The sequence below is a fragment of the Sminthopsis crassicaudata genome, chromosome 3 (genome assembly GCF_048593235.1).
Source record: "Sminthopsis crassicaudata isolate SCR6 chromosome 3, ASM4859323v1, whole genome shotgun sequence".
NCBI lineage: Eukaryota > Metazoa > Chordata > Mammalia > Dasyuromorphia > Dasyuridae > Sminthopsis > Sminthopsis crassicaudata.
In genome coordinates, this window is record NC_133619.1 from 637,905,034 (window position 1) to 637,921,985 (window position 16,952).

At 41.5% G+C, this 16,952-nt stretch overlaps 2 long non-coding RNA genes across 2 annotated transcripts; both read left to right on the forward strand.

Annotated features, from left to right (window-relative positions):
- Window positions 1-2,409: 2,409 nt before the first annotated feature.
- LOC141560011 (uncharacterized) lies at window positions 2,410-4,998 on the forward strand. Its single transcript, XR_012487614.1, has 3 exons — window positions 2,410-2,489; window positions 4,435-4,490; window positions 4,900-4,998. It is a non-coding gene; the product is annotated as an uncharacterized LOC141560011 (long non-coding RNA).
- A 6,915-nt stretch (window positions 4,999-11,913) lies between these two features.
- LOC141564409 (uncharacterized) lies at window positions 11,914-13,563 on the forward strand. The gene is made up of 2 exons (XR_012488630.1): window positions 11,914-12,702; window positions 13,300-13,563. It is a non-coding gene; the product is annotated as an uncharacterized LOC141564409 (long non-coding RNA).
- The last annotated feature ends 3,389 nt before the right edge of the window (window positions 13,564-16,952 follow it).

The following is a 16,952-nucleotide window of genomic DNA, read 5'->3' on the forward strand; positions in this document are numbered from 1 at the left end:
ATTACCCCATTGTACAGATGAAGAAACTGAGGCAAAGGGTGGCTGCCAAAGTCCCACAACTCATTAGTGTTTGAGGCAGGATTTAAACTAAAGTTTTTTGACTCCAAGTTCAGCATTCAATCAGCTGTACCACCTGCATGTCCATTAACAGCATTTCCATGTTTCTATAATATTTTCCTAAATAATAATGTATACATAGCACCAACATAAAACAATCTCATTAGTTAAAGCATAAATATAAAAACAGAGCTCACTATTACTGATCCAATAACACCAATCTATGTGTACTCCCTCCTTCAATTACCCGAAGGAGAAAAATCCCATTCATCTCTCAGCCAATTTTGTCACTCCATGTACTTTATGAATTCAGAAAATGCTTTAAATCTCAGTTACAAGGGTGTGACACCATCAATTACTATCCAGAACACAACTTAACTCTGCCATGGATAATTATTGTGACTGATTAATTTATCCTGCCCAAGATGAACATGAATTTTAAATTACTCAATTTTAGCAATTACCCCGTGGTTTAACATATTTTCCCCAAACCACAAAAATAGTAGCATCTATGCAATTAAGTTTGGAAATCATTAGACATTTCTGATCTAATTACACATGCCCGGAAAGGAGACAATGTTTCTTTAGTTCTGCTGGCAAGTTAATCTCTTTCTAGCTTGCTTTTCTCATGTCTCAATAAAGTCTAAAATGTCTTTAAATTGCTGCAGTCAGTGCTTTTCAAGGGGAGCCTCCGAGCTGACACACAATGAAGATTGGACTTTGTTCAAATGAAGAGTTCCTAGGTCTATCTTGTTGGGTAATCAAAAGTCAGAAACGCTTTTCTTTAAAAGTAGTTTGCTTGGTTTTCTCCTTTAGTTAATCAATCTTGAGTTTTTTTTTCCTTTCAAAGAGTACCAAGGATAGAATTATATTTAAGGCAGAGATGCACAAAGTCTCAGTCTCACTGCCTTTTCCAGAGACATGGAGGTTCGTGGCAGGCCTGGCAATGGCCTGGAATACAGTGCCTTTGGGGTCTGACCAAGCTCTAAGTGCTTCAGCCGCCTTCATGGCTGTTGGAAAAAAAAAATTGTTCATTTCCTCCTGGGGAAGTCTTCACATGCGTGAGGCAGACATCTCCCTAACTCCTGTATGAGTGACTCTTAACCTGGTTTAGCTGCCTGCTGAGAAGGCTTAGGATATGGCTACCCCTTTTATTAAGTGCCTAATGTCCCACACCTGGCAGCTAGGTCATCCCACAGTGGATGGAGCACTAGATCTTAGCGTCAGGAGGACACAAATTTGAATCTGACCTCCGACACTTAGTAGCTGGTTGACCTGGGCCATGTCACTTAATCTAAAATGAGCTGGTGAAGGAAATGGCAATATCTTTGCCAAGAAAACCCCATATTGGGTTGTGAAGAGTTGGACGTGATTGAAAAAACGAGTAACAACAATAACAGTCCCAGGCACTGTGCTAAGTGCTGGCTATTCAAAAAAAGGCACAAGAGAATCCTTGACCTCAAAAAAAAACTCATAATCTAGAGAGGCAACAGGGAAGCAACTTTGGACAAATAAGCTATAGACAGGATAAATCAGAAAAAAAAATCAGAAACAAAGTAGAGGAACTAGTATTAAGAGGGAGGAAGAAAGGCTTCCTGTAGAAGGTGGAGATGAGGAAGGAGAACGTTCCAGCTTGTGGGACAGCCACTGAAAATACAAATATCAGCACATGGCGGTGTCTTATTTGAGGAATGAGAGACCACTGCCATAGGTAGCAAGAAGGTAAGTGTAAGATAATGGCAAAGGTTGGCAGGAGGTGGGGGGAGGCTAGGTTATAAAGGGATTTGAAGGCCACGCGAAGGGTTTTGGATTTGATAGGGAATGACATGGATGATCAGATTGTGCTTTAGGGAAATCCCTTTGGTGGCTGATTGGAGCCTGGGCTGGAGGCATGTGGACCCCATCAGCAGCAGGTGCAATAGGTCAGGGGGGAGGAGATGGAGTATTTAAGAAATGTTCCAAAGGTGAGAGTCACAAGCCTTGGCAACAGATTGGATGTGGAGGCAGGAGGAGGGGAGAGATATGATGTGGAGGATGGTTCCTAGCTTGTGATCCTGGGAGACTGGGAGGAAGGTAGCGCCATTGGGAAACTAGACCTTTTACTGGACCTTTTCCAGAGGAATATTTACTTCCAAAGGTAGCATCACAATATGCAAACAGTCACTCGTGGGAAGCATAATTCTTCTCCCCCTTGAACCACTTCCATCTCTGAAGAGGGGAAAAGGCTTAGGTAAACCAAGTTCACCTCAGTTCCCATAGAGCACAGTCCTTATTTCATATCCCTTTCCCCCAGTTGAGTCCCAGGATCCAGGCTGGCTGGCAATACCACATCTTGGTATCCAATTGGATCCAGTGGGGATCACACCGGATTCCTGCAACTGAGGACAAATACCCTTCCTGGACCCATTTCTCAGATCTGGAGTAAAAGAGAGGTAAGCAGGGGAAGACAAGGGCCTCCCCTCTCACCTCTTCATGGCATTTAACTGGGGCAGCTGATAAGAGACCCCTAAAATGGCCAACAGGATGGCAGGAAAGAACACCACTCCTAAAGACCCAAGCAGCCATCCAAAAGAAGCTGCTCTATCCACGTGGTAGAGGATACAGCAAGAACCATGTTAGAACTGGATATACTTAGACTAGCTGATACTACCTTGGGAAGACTGAAGAATTTGGGGAGAAAGAGAATGAATTGGGGAAGTGGATAGAGCATTGGTCCTTGAGTCAGGAGGACCTGAGTTCAAATTTAACAGGTGACACTTTCTAGCTGTGTGACCCTGGGAAAACTTAACTCCCAACTGCCTCAAAAAAAAAAAAAAAAAAAAAGAAAGAAAGAAAAATAAAAAAAAGAAAGAAAAAAGAAAAAGAAAAAGAAAAAGAAAGAAAATGAATTCTGTTTTGGAAATGTTGAGTTTAAGATATTTTGGGAAGCCTGAGATATCTGAAAAACAGTTGGAAGTGTCTGGAGACAGGTCAGCAGTGAAATTAAGATTGAATTTGAAAATGATCAGCACAGAGAGCACAGAGAAGGAATTATTTTTCACCACGTGAAATAGTATGGAGGATAGAGACCTGTGGGAAACCCAGTAAAAGAGCCTGCCATAGGTAATGGAGAACCAGGGCAGAGAGGAGGTTCCAAAAATCCAGAGCAAAGAGAATTTGGAGGAGGGGAAGAGGGCTATCCAGCCACCATGTCCTATGGGGCAGAGAGATCAAGAAGTATGAAGACTGAGAAAAGACCATTGGATTTGGCAATTAAGAAATCCTTGGTAACTTGAGAGAGACCAAGTTTTGTTGACTAACGAGGAAAGAAGCCAAGGAAAAAGAGTGGGAGAGAGACACCTTTCCTCCAGGCTGTTATTTAGGAGTTAAAAAATCAAACTTCCTTCTCCAAATTGAAGAGAAGATTAAAAAAAAAAAAAAAAAAAAAAAAAAAAAGGATAATACCTACAGGGCAAGGTTCTTAAATTACCGATAAATTGGTCAGTTGGAAAGTGTTCAATTTATTTGTAAACTAGGTTGCTTTCTGCTTTGCTGAGAGGAAAAAAAATAATTTTAAAAGCTTCATAGTTATAGCAATCATTCAACTCAGTCAGAATCTATTGAGTGCATTATTATTTCAGATGAAAGACTCTTTCTTCTATAACTGTTTAGCCTAATCATCCCTGGTGTCATGTTTCTATCTGCTGTAGTACATTAAAAAGTCCTTTCTGGGGCACAAAGGCATGCCCTACTCCTCGTTCTAGAATACTTTTAATATTAGCTTCAACATATTATTTTCCACTATTTTTTTCCTTTTATCTTTGTCTCTGTCTTCTTTGACAGCACTAATAATATGGAAATGTGTTCTGAGTGATTGCACTTGTAGAATCTATATCAAATGACTTACCATCTCAAGAATGGATTGAGGAGACAGAGAGAGAAAGAGAGAGAATTTGGAACTCAATTTTAAAAAAATTCAATGAATTTTTTGCATTCAATTGGGTAAAAATAAAATATTAAAAAAAGGAAAAGACAAAAAATAATAATAATATCAGCTTCCTAAGACCTCAAACTTGAAAGAACTTGAAGCCTCACTCACTGGGAGAACTTGGCTCACTGATTGGTAAAGGCCTGGTCTTTACCTCCCTTCATATGCAAATCTGTATTCCTTTAACAGCTTCCCAGCTCTTCCACCTAAACAAGCTGACAGTCTACTACTGGTTTTTGGATCTCTGAACAGAGTTAAAAATATAATACTAATAACCACAGTACTAATAATAACAATAGCTTGTATTTCTATATTACTTTAAGGTTTGGAAAGTGCTTTACAATTACTATCTTATTTTATCCTCACTATCTCCTTGAGATGTAAATATTCTTATTATTCCCATTTTACAGGTGAGGAAATTGAGGCAAATGGAAATTAAGGTGACTTGCTCAGGGCCCTATAGCTGGTAAGTTTTTGTTGCTGTTGGGTTATTTCAGTCGTTCCAAACAGAACCGTGTCTGAGGCCATATTTGAACTCAGAACTGACTTTGGGTCTTGTTTGCTCCTTATCTGCCTTCGTGATCAGAAACATATGTCTATATAACACTGACTTAGAAATAAAACTTCTAACCATGGCCAGTACATTGAAGTCCAGAGAATGAGTTGTGGCTCAAGTAGAAGTGGCCTGGGTCCTTCCTTAAACAATGGTCTCCAAATTGGGCGAAAAGGGTTTGTTTTCAAATTCTCTCCCTCAGGAAGATTTTCACATTTGTATTGTTGCTGTTTATCTTGTATTTTTAAATAGGGCTAATTGACTTATGAATTAGATTGAAGGGAGCCAGAGTTGCACAAAGTCACCAGCTTTTCTCTTCCAGAGTCATTAGAATCCAGTGGTGGGACAAAAATCAGGACTGGGGCTGCCCCAGGATGCAGTGGATGACCTCAGTATCTTCGATTATCTGAACAAGCTTTTAGTGCTTCACAGAGCTGGCTTCAACCGCTTTCAAGGTCATTGAAACAAATTGTTCTCACCTGTCCATTCTGTAGTGGAAACTTTCATAAGCTGAGGTAGACACCCTCCTAACTCACCCATGGGTTTGAGACCTGTTGGTTACCCTCAACTTGCTTTAGCCCACCTGCCCAAATGTTTTTTTTTTTTTTTTTTATTGAAGCTTTTAATTTTCAAGGATAATTTTTTATCATTGACCCTTGCAAAACCTTGTTTTCCAATTCTCCCCTTCTCTCTCCTCCTTTAGATGGCAAATAATCCAATCTATGTTAAACATGGTAAAAATATATATAAATCATATATATGCATACATATTTATATAATTATCTTGCTGCACAAGAAAAATCAGATCAAAAAAGGAAAAAAATGAGAAAGAAAACAAAAAAGCAAGTAAACAGTAACAAAAGAAGTGAAAATGATGTGTTGTGATCCATATTCAGTTCCCATGGACCTCTCTCAGGGTACAGATGGTTCTCTTCATCACATGATTATTAGAACTGGCCTGAATCACTTCATCATTGAACAGAGCCATGTCCATCAGAATTGATCATCATATAATCTTCTTATTGCCGTGTATAATGATCTCCTGGTTCTGCTCATTTCACTTAGCATCAGTTCATGTAAGTCTCTCCAGGTCTCTCTGAAGTCATTCTGTTGGCCATTTTTTTACAGAACAATACTATTCCTTGATATTCATATCCCATAACTCATTCAGCCATTTTCCAACTAATTGCCCAAATGTTTTTATCCAGGTGTGGCCATTGTGCACTCTGCCACCCCTTGGAGCCACAGGTGAGAGTTGTGGCAGGATGGACACCAAAGATGGATGAGTAGTCCTTCCACCAGAGGTGTTTGTCCTTCTGAAACACCCCCTACATCTCTTACACTCATACTTTTATAGCATTTAGAAACAAAAACAAGATTTCACAAGACAGGATTAAGGAGCAGTCTTGGATTTATCAAGCAGAAGAATTAACAATTTAAAATGTAGGTCATCCTGAAGAATCATTTCTCTAATCCAGTCAAGGAGCTAGAAAAAGGGAGCCTGCTCTCAAAAGGATTATAGGATTATACTGGATCATAGATTCAGAGCTGAAAGTGACCTCTGGAGTCTTAATTTTTAAAATTTTATTTTACAAGATTTCTATTTTCTTTCACAACTTGACTTTTATGGAAATATTTTGCATAACTTCACATGTGGCTTCTTAATTGTGGGTGGGAATAAGGAAGAGAAACTAGAACTCAAAAATTTTAAAAACAAATGCAAAAAATATGTTTTGAAAGTAACTGGGGAAAATATTAAATAAAGTCATGCAAAAAAATTATTTTACAGATGAGGAACAAAGGACCCAAAATGTCTTCCCTACTGTAACATAGCTAGGCAGGATTTGAATTCAGACCTTATCCACTACTGTTTAGTCAAAGGGTCTTCTGCCCTTGTTCTATTACTACTTTGATTCTGTCTTAAAATTTTTTTTTTAATAGTATTTTATTTTTCCAAGTAAATGTAAAGATAGTTTTCAACATTCACTTTTGTAAGATTTCGTGTTCCAAATTTTTCTCCCTTCCTCTTTTATTTCCCTACTCCCCAAAGCAGCAAGCAATCTTACATAGATTAAATTTGGGCATTTCTTTTAAACATATTTCCATATTTGTCGTATTGTACCAGAAAAATCAGACCAAAAAGAAAAAAATTGAAAGAAAGAAAAAAACAAACAAAAAGGTAGAAATCCTATGCTTTGATCCACATTCAGTCTCCATAATTCTCTTTCTGGATGACAATGGCATTTTCCATCCTAATCCAAGGAGTTGCCTTGGATTACGACATTGCTGAGAAGAGCCAAGTCCTTTACAGTTGCAGATTCTGTTTTTAGGGAGATCAAACTGCTTCTTCCTGGCATTTGATTGATGAGATTTATTTCACTCAGACAAGTCCAAAAACGTCAGACTAAGATACTGAAAAAAAAAATTTCTTAATATTTCTAAGATAGGAAGAACACGATTCCATCGAGCTTTGCTTCCCAGCATGCTTACTGTTTATACCAAATATATTCAAAATAAATATTTGGTAAATTAGGAGGGATCACAAGTGGTTGGGAGGAAGGGGAGATGGGAGCAGGAGGTGACATTTGTGCTGAGCTTTGGAGTAAATTAGAAATTCTAATTCTGGGACAGAAGGTACATACAGTACATAGAATCTGTAAGCAGGAAGATTTGATGAAATCCAGCCTCAGACACTAGCTGTGTGAGCCTGGGCAAATTACTTAGCCTTGTTTACCTCAGTTTCCTCAACTGTAAAATGGGGACAAAAACATCTCCCTTCTAGGGCTGTGAAAATTAAATAAAACAACCTATGTAGAATGCTTTGCAAATCTTAGAAGGGTATGTCAATGCTAGTTATTATTATTAATTTGAAAAGACAATACCACATAACAAAGAGTAGTATGATTTTATTACTAGGAGATATTTTGCAGCTTGGCAACTTCAAAGGGGTGGGTTGTTTTGGCCTTCCTCTTGCCTCCATGTGATATGTTCCTTTCCATATATTTGTATGTATTCATATGTATATATTTGTATGTACATGCATATATTTCCCAATCATGCATTTTCTCTTGCAACTGTGATGGTGTGAGCAGGAGAATTTTTTTCTAGCTTCTTTATTTGCATTCAGTTTGATTAAAGAGCTTTTCTTTGCCTAGCTGTGTGACCTTGGACAAGTCACTTAACCCCAATTGCCTCAGCAAAAAAAAAAAAAAAAAAGAACTTTTCTTTTGAACAAATATGCCCTCTGGTTAAATTAAAAAACACTGATGGGGGCTGATGAATTATGTTTTAAGGAAGTCTCATCCCAAAGTGTATCTTGAATTTAGGCAACTTTTCTGGGGTTCACATGAGAGGGGATGCCTCAGCCCTACACACACTGGGAGGGCAAGCTGGCATGTTAGGTGACAGTTTGGATCCTAAAAGACACTCATAAGTTCAAATGATGACATGGATCTAAGACAACTTTATTCTGTTGTCGTTCATTCATTTCAGTCATGTCCAACTCTTTTGGGGGTTTTCTTGGCAAAGATCCTAAATACTAGATTGGCTGGCCATTTCCTTCTCTAACTCAGGGGGATAAATGCAACGTCTACTCCTTGGGGCTCTGGGGCAGTGGAGGGAGCAGAATCGGGCATCAGAGACTTTCCACTTGGTGAAGATCTTCCAGCCAAAGCCAACCAGGAATATTGTCCGAGACATTATGATCTTCAGAAAGCCCTGTCTGCCCCATTCTGAGAGCTTGAAGGAAGCCAGGGAAGGCAGAGGGAGAATTCCAGGCTTAAAACACCTGGGATTGAGAAATTTGTTTATGTTGTATCTTGTTTGTGAAACAGCCAGTCTCTGGATCTAAGAGTAAGGTAAGAGGTAAGGTAGGACGGGACCAGGTTAAGAAGAGCTTTGAATGCCAAGCAGAGGATTTTATATTTGATCTGGTATAAGGAAAAACCTGGGGTGACTAAATGTGCCACTAGGTTTGGAATCGGGGAAAAACTGAATTCAAATCCAGCTTCAGACACTTCTTAGCTGTGTGATCCTAGGCAAGTTACTTAAGCCCTGCCTCAATTTCCTCATCTGCAAAATGAGCTGGAGAAGGAAATGACAAATCAGTCCAGTATTTTTGCTAAGAAAATCCCAAAAAGGGTCATGAGAAGTTATACACGACTGAAATAAAGGAAAAATAGCAAAATAATGAAAAGATTATCTTATGAATTCCCTTTTGTAAGTAGAACCTTGAAAATTCCCTAGAAGGATTCCTGAGAACTGGCTGTGTGGAGAATAATTACAAAACCTTCTGTATTGATATTGTATTCTTGGAAAAACTGACCTTTCTAAAAAAAGAAAGGGAGAATGATATTTATTCACTATGGAAAAACTCTTTGAATAGGAGAGTACCCTGCTAGCCCAGATTATTGTCATGTTTCCAGACATTTGGGTCCAAATTCATATCTAATAAGCTAGACTAAGTCAATAGGCATTTATTAAGCACCTACTGTGTGCCAGACATTGTGCTATGTCCTGAAGGAGAATATTAAGAAAGGCAAAAACTAGTCCCTTCTCTCAAGGAGCAGGATTATCTCCCTTCTTCTGGGAGTGATAACATGCAAACTTTTCTCCTCTCATGACTTTCCTTCTTTCTTTTTTTTTTTTCCTGAGGCAGGTGGGGTTAAGTGATTTGCCCAGAGTCACACAGCTAGGAAGTGTTAAGTGTCTGAGGTCTATTTTGAACTCAGATCCTCCTGACTACAGGCTGGTGCTCCCTCCACTGCGCCACCTAGCTGCCCCTTCTTGCACCTTATATTCTAGTCATACTGGTCTTTTAGTCTTGCCACATGACATTCCCCGGCTTATATTTGCACAAGCGGTTCTTTCTCCCCTCTATCTTATAGAATCTCTTACTTCTTTCAAGACTATGGCTATGTCTTCTACAAGGAACTTTCCTGGATCCCCCTCAATCCCGGCCTTCCATAAATGACCTTGCATTGGTAACTGGGCTTCCAATCTAGCCTTTGTCCTTTGGCTTGCCACTGTCTATGCAAAAGGAGATAAGCCTTCTGATGGTGGAGAGATGCTAGAGCTTCTTTAGGATGATTCCAGAGCCTCGTTGTCAAAGACAGACATGGTGAGAGAAGTTACCATCACACGAGGGAAGCTGGCTTCCTTCCCTTGTTTCTAGTGTATGTCTCAAAGACTGGCAGGATAATTCTCCTTGGGTGAGACTGGGCTTTGGCTCCTGGTTCAAACTGAGATTTCAGTTTTCTCCCAGCTAAAGAGCACATTCAACTCTTGCATATATTCTGGCATATAGCAACCCATAGAATTTCTTTGATTTCTAATTGCTGTTGTTTGGGGCAAATTTGTTTAGGTCGTAGTCATGATGGTCTATCGGTAATCGGCGTTGGGAAGAAAAGGATTAAACTGCTGGTAGAAGCTAAAAGGCTTTTCTCTCCCTTAATGTAGACCAACTCTCCATCTGATTCAATCTCGTACTTCTAGATTAGACAAGGATATTTGAGGAGCTAGATAAAATATAAATGAAATGAAAATTCAGGGGCCAGATAAAAATTCTAGGTTGGAACTCCTCCTGGAGGTGGTCAAAGGAAGGAGCTAATACCTAGCTATAGCTCTTCTCCGGGCCCCCTAAAGTGAAAATTCGTTTCCCTTGGAAGGGGAAGGGTCAGAGATATCGGAGACAGCCTCCCCTGTAAGCTGGGAGCCTTGCTCATGCGGATATATGTACTCATTTATTCTTAGTATATTTCTTTATTTACCCCTTGTCATGTTCAACAGAATGGGAACTCCTTGGGGATAGTGTTTCATTTTTGCCTTTGCTCCCTAGCACTTAGCACAGTGTCTGTCATGCCCGGGAGCTTAACAAATGTTTATTGGTTGATTGCTTGGCACTGGACCCGCTTAGACACTCAATGCCTTAGGAGATGTAAGCTACAGCTGAGTCACAGATATGGATCAGGGAGGAGTGTCCATTCCGCTAAGCCGCACCGCTGAAATTACAGCCAAGACCCCCTTCCCCCTTCTTCCCCCAAACCCAAGTCTAGGGGATGAGGTAGAAATCGCGGAACTTTCCTGTTCGGTCCCCCTAACCCTGAAGTTAGGGTGACTGATCGGCCAGATTCCCGGTGAGGCGGTGCCGGGGTCAGTCTCCAGGGAGCTCAGCCATGACTTTGTTTACATCCCAAGGTCATCGAGGACTCCTGGACAGTTACACGGGCACTCAGCTTTGTCTGTACCACCGAACTAAGGAAGAGGAGCGAGGTGCGTTTCACCGTCCACTATCCCACTCGGAACTTCTTCGGGGCTGGGCCTGCTCCCGGGAGCGTCGGGTATTCCTGAGGCAGAATGGCCGCGAGGGCGCTGGGGTGGGGTGGGGGGGGAGGGTAAGAACTCTTATCTTCCTCGCCTCAGAAGAATCCCGGATCCTCTTTCCGAGCTTGGACTTTGAGACTAGCTCCAGCTCACCGTGTGCACGTCTCGTTGGTGTAAAGTTATTTCCGCATTAAACAGCGAGTTCCTCGAGAGGAGGGAACGCCGTTCGCTCTTCACTCAGCCCTTAGCCCGCTGCTGGCACGTGGCGCGCGCTTCATACTTGTTCATTAACTAACTGGCAGTAGAAACTCCAGGTGATTCCTGGGAAACGGAAACCTTAGTAGGGCAGCAGAGGCGGGGCAAGTAATGTATACTATACTACCAAGTCCTTGTGCTTCATGCTACAGTGTATGTGTGTGTACAGAAAGCGTAAGTGAAGCAGCGCATCAGCGACCCTGCGCACCAGAGGCCTTGCTGCCCCCTTACGAGGGCGTCCTAGCCCGTCTATGCGGGATGGATTCGTGGGGGGAGGGGGGGCTTCTGCAGAGGGCGCATCTCCCTTACTTTGCTAAAGGCCTTTGCTCTGAATGAGTCGCGCCCTTGGGGCTGCTGAGGAAAGTCACTGCACCGCGGGGCTTTCGGGGCTTTCGTGCTTCGGTCCTCAGACTCCGGGGTATTTAAAGCCAGGGCGGCCTCCAGAGCAGCCGCAACGCGGGCACCTCCCGACCTGCGGCAGCGGGGCAAACTCTTCCATCAGGAAAACTGACCTAAGTACAACAGCGGAGCGGGCTCGTGCGGAAGGGAGGAGGTTTCTAGTGCTCGGGAAGTATATAATACAAGAAGCCAAAGAAGCGGCGCCATCTCGGCCGCATTAAGGGGCTGTTGGTCAGGCCGCCGACATAATAGTCCTAATAGAGCAGGAACATCTCGGCTAACTGCTCTTACACACGGGGTTGGAGGCGTTCCCCACTCCTCCTTCCGGAGTCCCCGGGAGGGAAGGCGGGGCCGGGCCTGGGGGCGGCGGAGAACCGCGCGGGCTCAGGGCGCTCCAGGCGCTCCCGCTTCCGGGGCTCGGAACAGGCTGCTCCCGCCGCCCTTCCGCTGAGGGGAGACTTCTCGCGCCCCGGAGGGGGCTCTCCCGGCTCCCTGACGCTCGGGTGGGGCCGCGGGAGCGCCACAAAGTGTCACCTCTGCAGGGCGTTCCCGGAGCGCGGCCGCCGTCGACCCGGGGCGGGGGGTCCACGCAGGCAACGGCGGGGTCTCCCGAGGCTTCGGGGGCACGTCTCCTGGCGCGCTGGTGGGCAGAGGGAGGGGGCGCTGAGCCGTCCCGAGGCTGAGGGCCGCCAGGGAAGCCCGGGGGCAGAGCGCCCTCTAGTGGTTGGCGCTGGCTCCTGCGCCGCGGAGGAGGTGTGTTTTTATCACGGACTTGGGCAAAGACTGAGAGCCTCCGTCACCCCCAGCCCGGCCCTGGACTAGAGGGCAAAGGTTAAAGGTGCCACGGGGTCCAGGCCTCCGGACCTCCGGCGGATCGCGGAAGCCGCGGCCTCTTCTCGGGTCACGTTTACACCGAGCAGCCGGGGGAGAGGCCGCAGAGCTCTTCTCGGGACACTGTGCGGCCCAGGTACCCGGATGGGAACCCGGGAGACGCGTCACCGAGGCCCGAGAGCCTGCAGGCGCCGGCCCAGTCTGGGGAGAGAAATCATCACCCAAGTCTCCGCGCAGATGCGGCCCCTTCCAGGGAACTTGTGGGGTGTTCGACGTCTCAGAGCTAAGACCGTATCGATGAGGAAGCAACATCCAGGCTGTGCCTCTGTTCTTGGCTCTAGAAAGGGAAAAACACAGAGACAGAGAGAGATAGAGAGACAGAGACAGAGAAAGACAGAGAGACAGAGACAAAGAGACAGAGACAGAGATAGAGACAGAGATAGAGAGAGATAGACAGAGACAGAGAGACAGAGAGAGACAGAGACAGAGATAGAGACAGAGAGATAGACAAAGAGACAGAGACAGAGACAGAGAGACAGTCAGAGAGAGACAGTCAGAGAGACAGAGACAGAAAGAGATAGACAAAGAGACAGAGACAGTTCTACAGACACAGAGACAGTGAGAGAGAGATAGAGAGAAGAGAGAGAGAGGGAGAAGGAGGGAGGGAGAATTGAGGGGCTTGTTGAAGACAAAAGACTCGGTTCCCAGGGGCGGCCTTGGCCCCTGCAGAGACTCTGAGGCCCCGGGGCAGACGCGACCAGTAAGCTCCTGAGTCTCTGGACCGAGTTGCAGCTGGAGAGGGACAAGGCTGGAAGCTTTATTTTTATTTTATTTTTTTTATTTTTATTTTTATTTTTTTATATTTATTTTCTATAAGGAGCCATAAAGTATTGAATCCAACTCTTTCATTTTGCAGATGAGGAAGCTGAGGCCCAGGGGAGCTTTGCTCAGGATCACACAGGGAATGAGGCAGAATCTGAACCCAGGCCCAGACTTCTCTCCTTCATTATCTCGGGCCTCTGGGAGATGGGCAGGTTCCCTCCCCTTGTAGGTGGGCCCTCCATCCCAGTGCAGTGCTGGTTGGTACCTGGGAAAGTCAGACTCACCGGGAAGGACCATGAGCTCAGGCTTGAGTCATGTTTTGATTTTTCCAGACATTCAATAAAACCTGTTTTTTGGCTGTTTCATGTACTTTTTATAATTACATTAATTCCCCTGACTGACACTTAAGGAAGAAAGGAAACAAGCCTTCTATGTGCCAGGCACTGTGGTAAGCATTTTCCAAATATTTCATTTGATTGTCATTTCAACACGTTTAGCACATAGTAGGTGCTTTATTAACATTTATTGATTATTAAGTATTGATGCATATTGAGCATGAAATACACTGGACTTTTTAAAAAAATATAATGCTGGGGCAGCCGGGTGGCGCAGTGGGTAGAGCACCGGCCCTGAAGCCAGGGGGACCCGAGTCCAAATCTGGTCTCAGACACTTAACACTTCCTGGCTGTGTGACCCTGGGCAAGTCACTTAACCCCAATTACATAAATAATATGCACATAAATAATAAATAGTATAGAGCCAAACAGATCATAAACACAATTTTCCTGCCACAGCAATATTAAACTATTTATATCCTTGAGTTACTCATAGAACTATTCCATCATTTTTTGATCCATTTTATGTTGTCTCCTAACTCGTATCTCTCCATCCTTTACATTAGCACAAGGCAACTTGAAATTTCGTAACAATAACTTTTTTGTGTGCTTGTTTCTTCCATTTACATTGTTGTAGTCATTGTGTATATTGTTTTCTTGGTACTTTTTTTTTTTTTTGCATCAGTTCATGTAGATCTTTCTATGCTTCTCTGTACTCATCACATTCATCATTTCTTATGGCATATCTTCTTAAATTATTTACCACAATTTGTTTAGCCATTCCCCAGTTGATGAGCATCTGCTTTGTTTCCAGTCCTTTGCTATCTAATCCTTTACTATCACAAAAGTTCTACAAATATTTTGGGGCATCTGGAAGGACATGCTTTTTATTAATGGCTTCTTGGGATATAAGAGCAGTAAAAAAATTTCTTGGCCAGAGTATGGATATTTCAATTGCTGTATTCTGAATTTCTTTCCAAAATGGTTTTACTACTTTTGAACTAATAAAAACCCTAAGAATTGGTTTTATGAAAAAAAAAAAGAACAAAATAGATAAACCTTTGGTTAATTTGATCATAAAAAAGAAATAAAAAACCAAATCACCAGCATTAAAAATGAACAAGGTTCACTGACAAAATAGCTCCTAATTATTGCTTTAATTTCTTTTTCACTGGGATAAGTTAAGTGTATGGCAACAAGTTTGACAATCTAACCAAAATGGATTAATATTTATAAAATATCAATTGCTCAGGTTAACAGAAGAGGAAATAAATTACTTAAATAGTCCCATTTTTAAAAAAGTAATTGAGCAGGTCATTAATGAATTCCCTAAGAAAAAATCTCAGGGCCAGATGGATTCACAAGTGAATTCTACCAAACACTTAAAGAACAATTAATTCCAATATTATGCAAACTATTTGGAAAAATAGGTAAAGAAAGAAATAGTACTACTAATTTTCTTCTATGACACATATGTGCCACTGATACCTAAACCAGGAAGAGCCAAAACAGAGAAAGAGAATTACAGACCAATCTCCCTAATGAAAACTGATGCAAAAAAAAATTAAATAAAATATTAGCAAAGAGATTACAGCAATTTATCAGCAGAATAATACACTATGACCAAGTGGAATTTATGCCAGGAATGTAGGAATGCAGTTCAATATCAGGAAAACTATTACCATAATCGACCATATCAATAACAAAACCAACAGAAATCAAATAATAATCTCAATGGATGCAGAAAAAGCTTTTGCCAAAATCTAGCACTCATTCCTATTAAAAACACTAGAGAGCATAAGGATAAAGGAAGCTTTCCTTAAAAAGAATAAGTATCTATCTAAAACTTATAGCAAAATTATTTGTAATGGAGAGAAGCTGGAAACATTCCCAATAAAATCAGGGGTGAAACAAGGATTCCCATTATCACCACTATTATTTAACATTGTACTAGAAACGTGGGCTTTCGCAATAAAAAAAGGAAAAGAAAGTAAAGGAATTAGAATAGGCAATGAGGAAATAAACCAAAATGATTCTACTGATTTACAGCTCCACCAATAATGCATTGGTGTGTCTATTTTCATAAAACTCCTCCAGTATTGATTATTGCCATCTCTTTGCCACCTTTGATAATTTTCAGGGTATGAGGTGACACTTCGGGTTTTTTTCATTTGTATTACTCTTATTATATTAGTGTTTGGGAAATTCTTTCATATGATTATTAATTATTTGCAATTTCATTTGAGAATTGTTTGTTGATATTGTTTGACCAATTATCTGTTGGGAATAGCTTCTGTCCTAAAAAACTGTTAATTATATATTTTGAATTTTTTTTTGCAAATTTTGAAAATGTTAATATAATTTAACATCATTAATTCTTAAACATAAAACATTTGCTAAATGATGAGGAAAAAGCAAGAATAATTATAATGCCACAGTTCCTTAATCAATATAAAACAAATGCAGGAATAATCAATATATCACAGTTCACTATAAATTGACATCAGATTCTCACTAATGGATGCAGTTTGTGGTAGGGAATAGGAATACATTTTAGAAACCTGACATCTGACAACTCTGGACCACAGTCATCACTATTTTGAGTCCCTTCAGGAATGTATTTTAGCTGAACCTGATTTTTTCCTAGCTATTTCTCTTCACTTTTTAATAAGCAAAATTCCTCTTCTGCTCTTGAGCTGCTGAAACAGTGAGAGACTTTTAAAATGGATAACTACCTTTCAAAAGGCTCAGAAGTTGTAAGGTCATTGTAGTGGGGAGCAGATCTTTCACTTCAGAAAACTGTAAAACTCATCAGGTTGCATTTCTGGATGGGGAGGACAAGTCAAGGCAGTTCTTTACTTGACTGGATGTTTTTTGAACATTAACCACTCTCTCCCAACTTTCTCGGTTTTAGAAAATTCCCATTTTGGGTTGCTGTTCCCTTGCCTTCAAATCCCAACTAAAATTCCATCCCAATAGAAACATCTTCTCTATATTTATCATCTTCAATCTATTCTGTCTATACCTTGTTGCATCTAGTTGTTTGTATGTTTTCTCCCCATTAGACTGTGAGTAAGATTCTGGAGGGCACTTTCTGTTTTTGCCCCCCCCCCCCTTTTTTTTTTTTTGTATTCTCAGCACTTAGCACAATACCTAGTACATAGCAGGTGCTGAAACATGCTTGATTTCAACAAGATTCTGTCTTAGTCAATCAATTTTATACTTATGCTTAATAAAAAACAAATTTAAAGCTTATCTCCTACCCCTACCCTGACTTCTCCCTCAGATATAAAAACCAGTCAACAGAGAACAATAATTCAAACTGCAGCAAAATTCAGATCTCTTCAAATTAGCAGGGTCCAAGTCAATGGCTGAAGTTTTCTTGTCAGCTAACTCCTGCTGTTTTTATTTA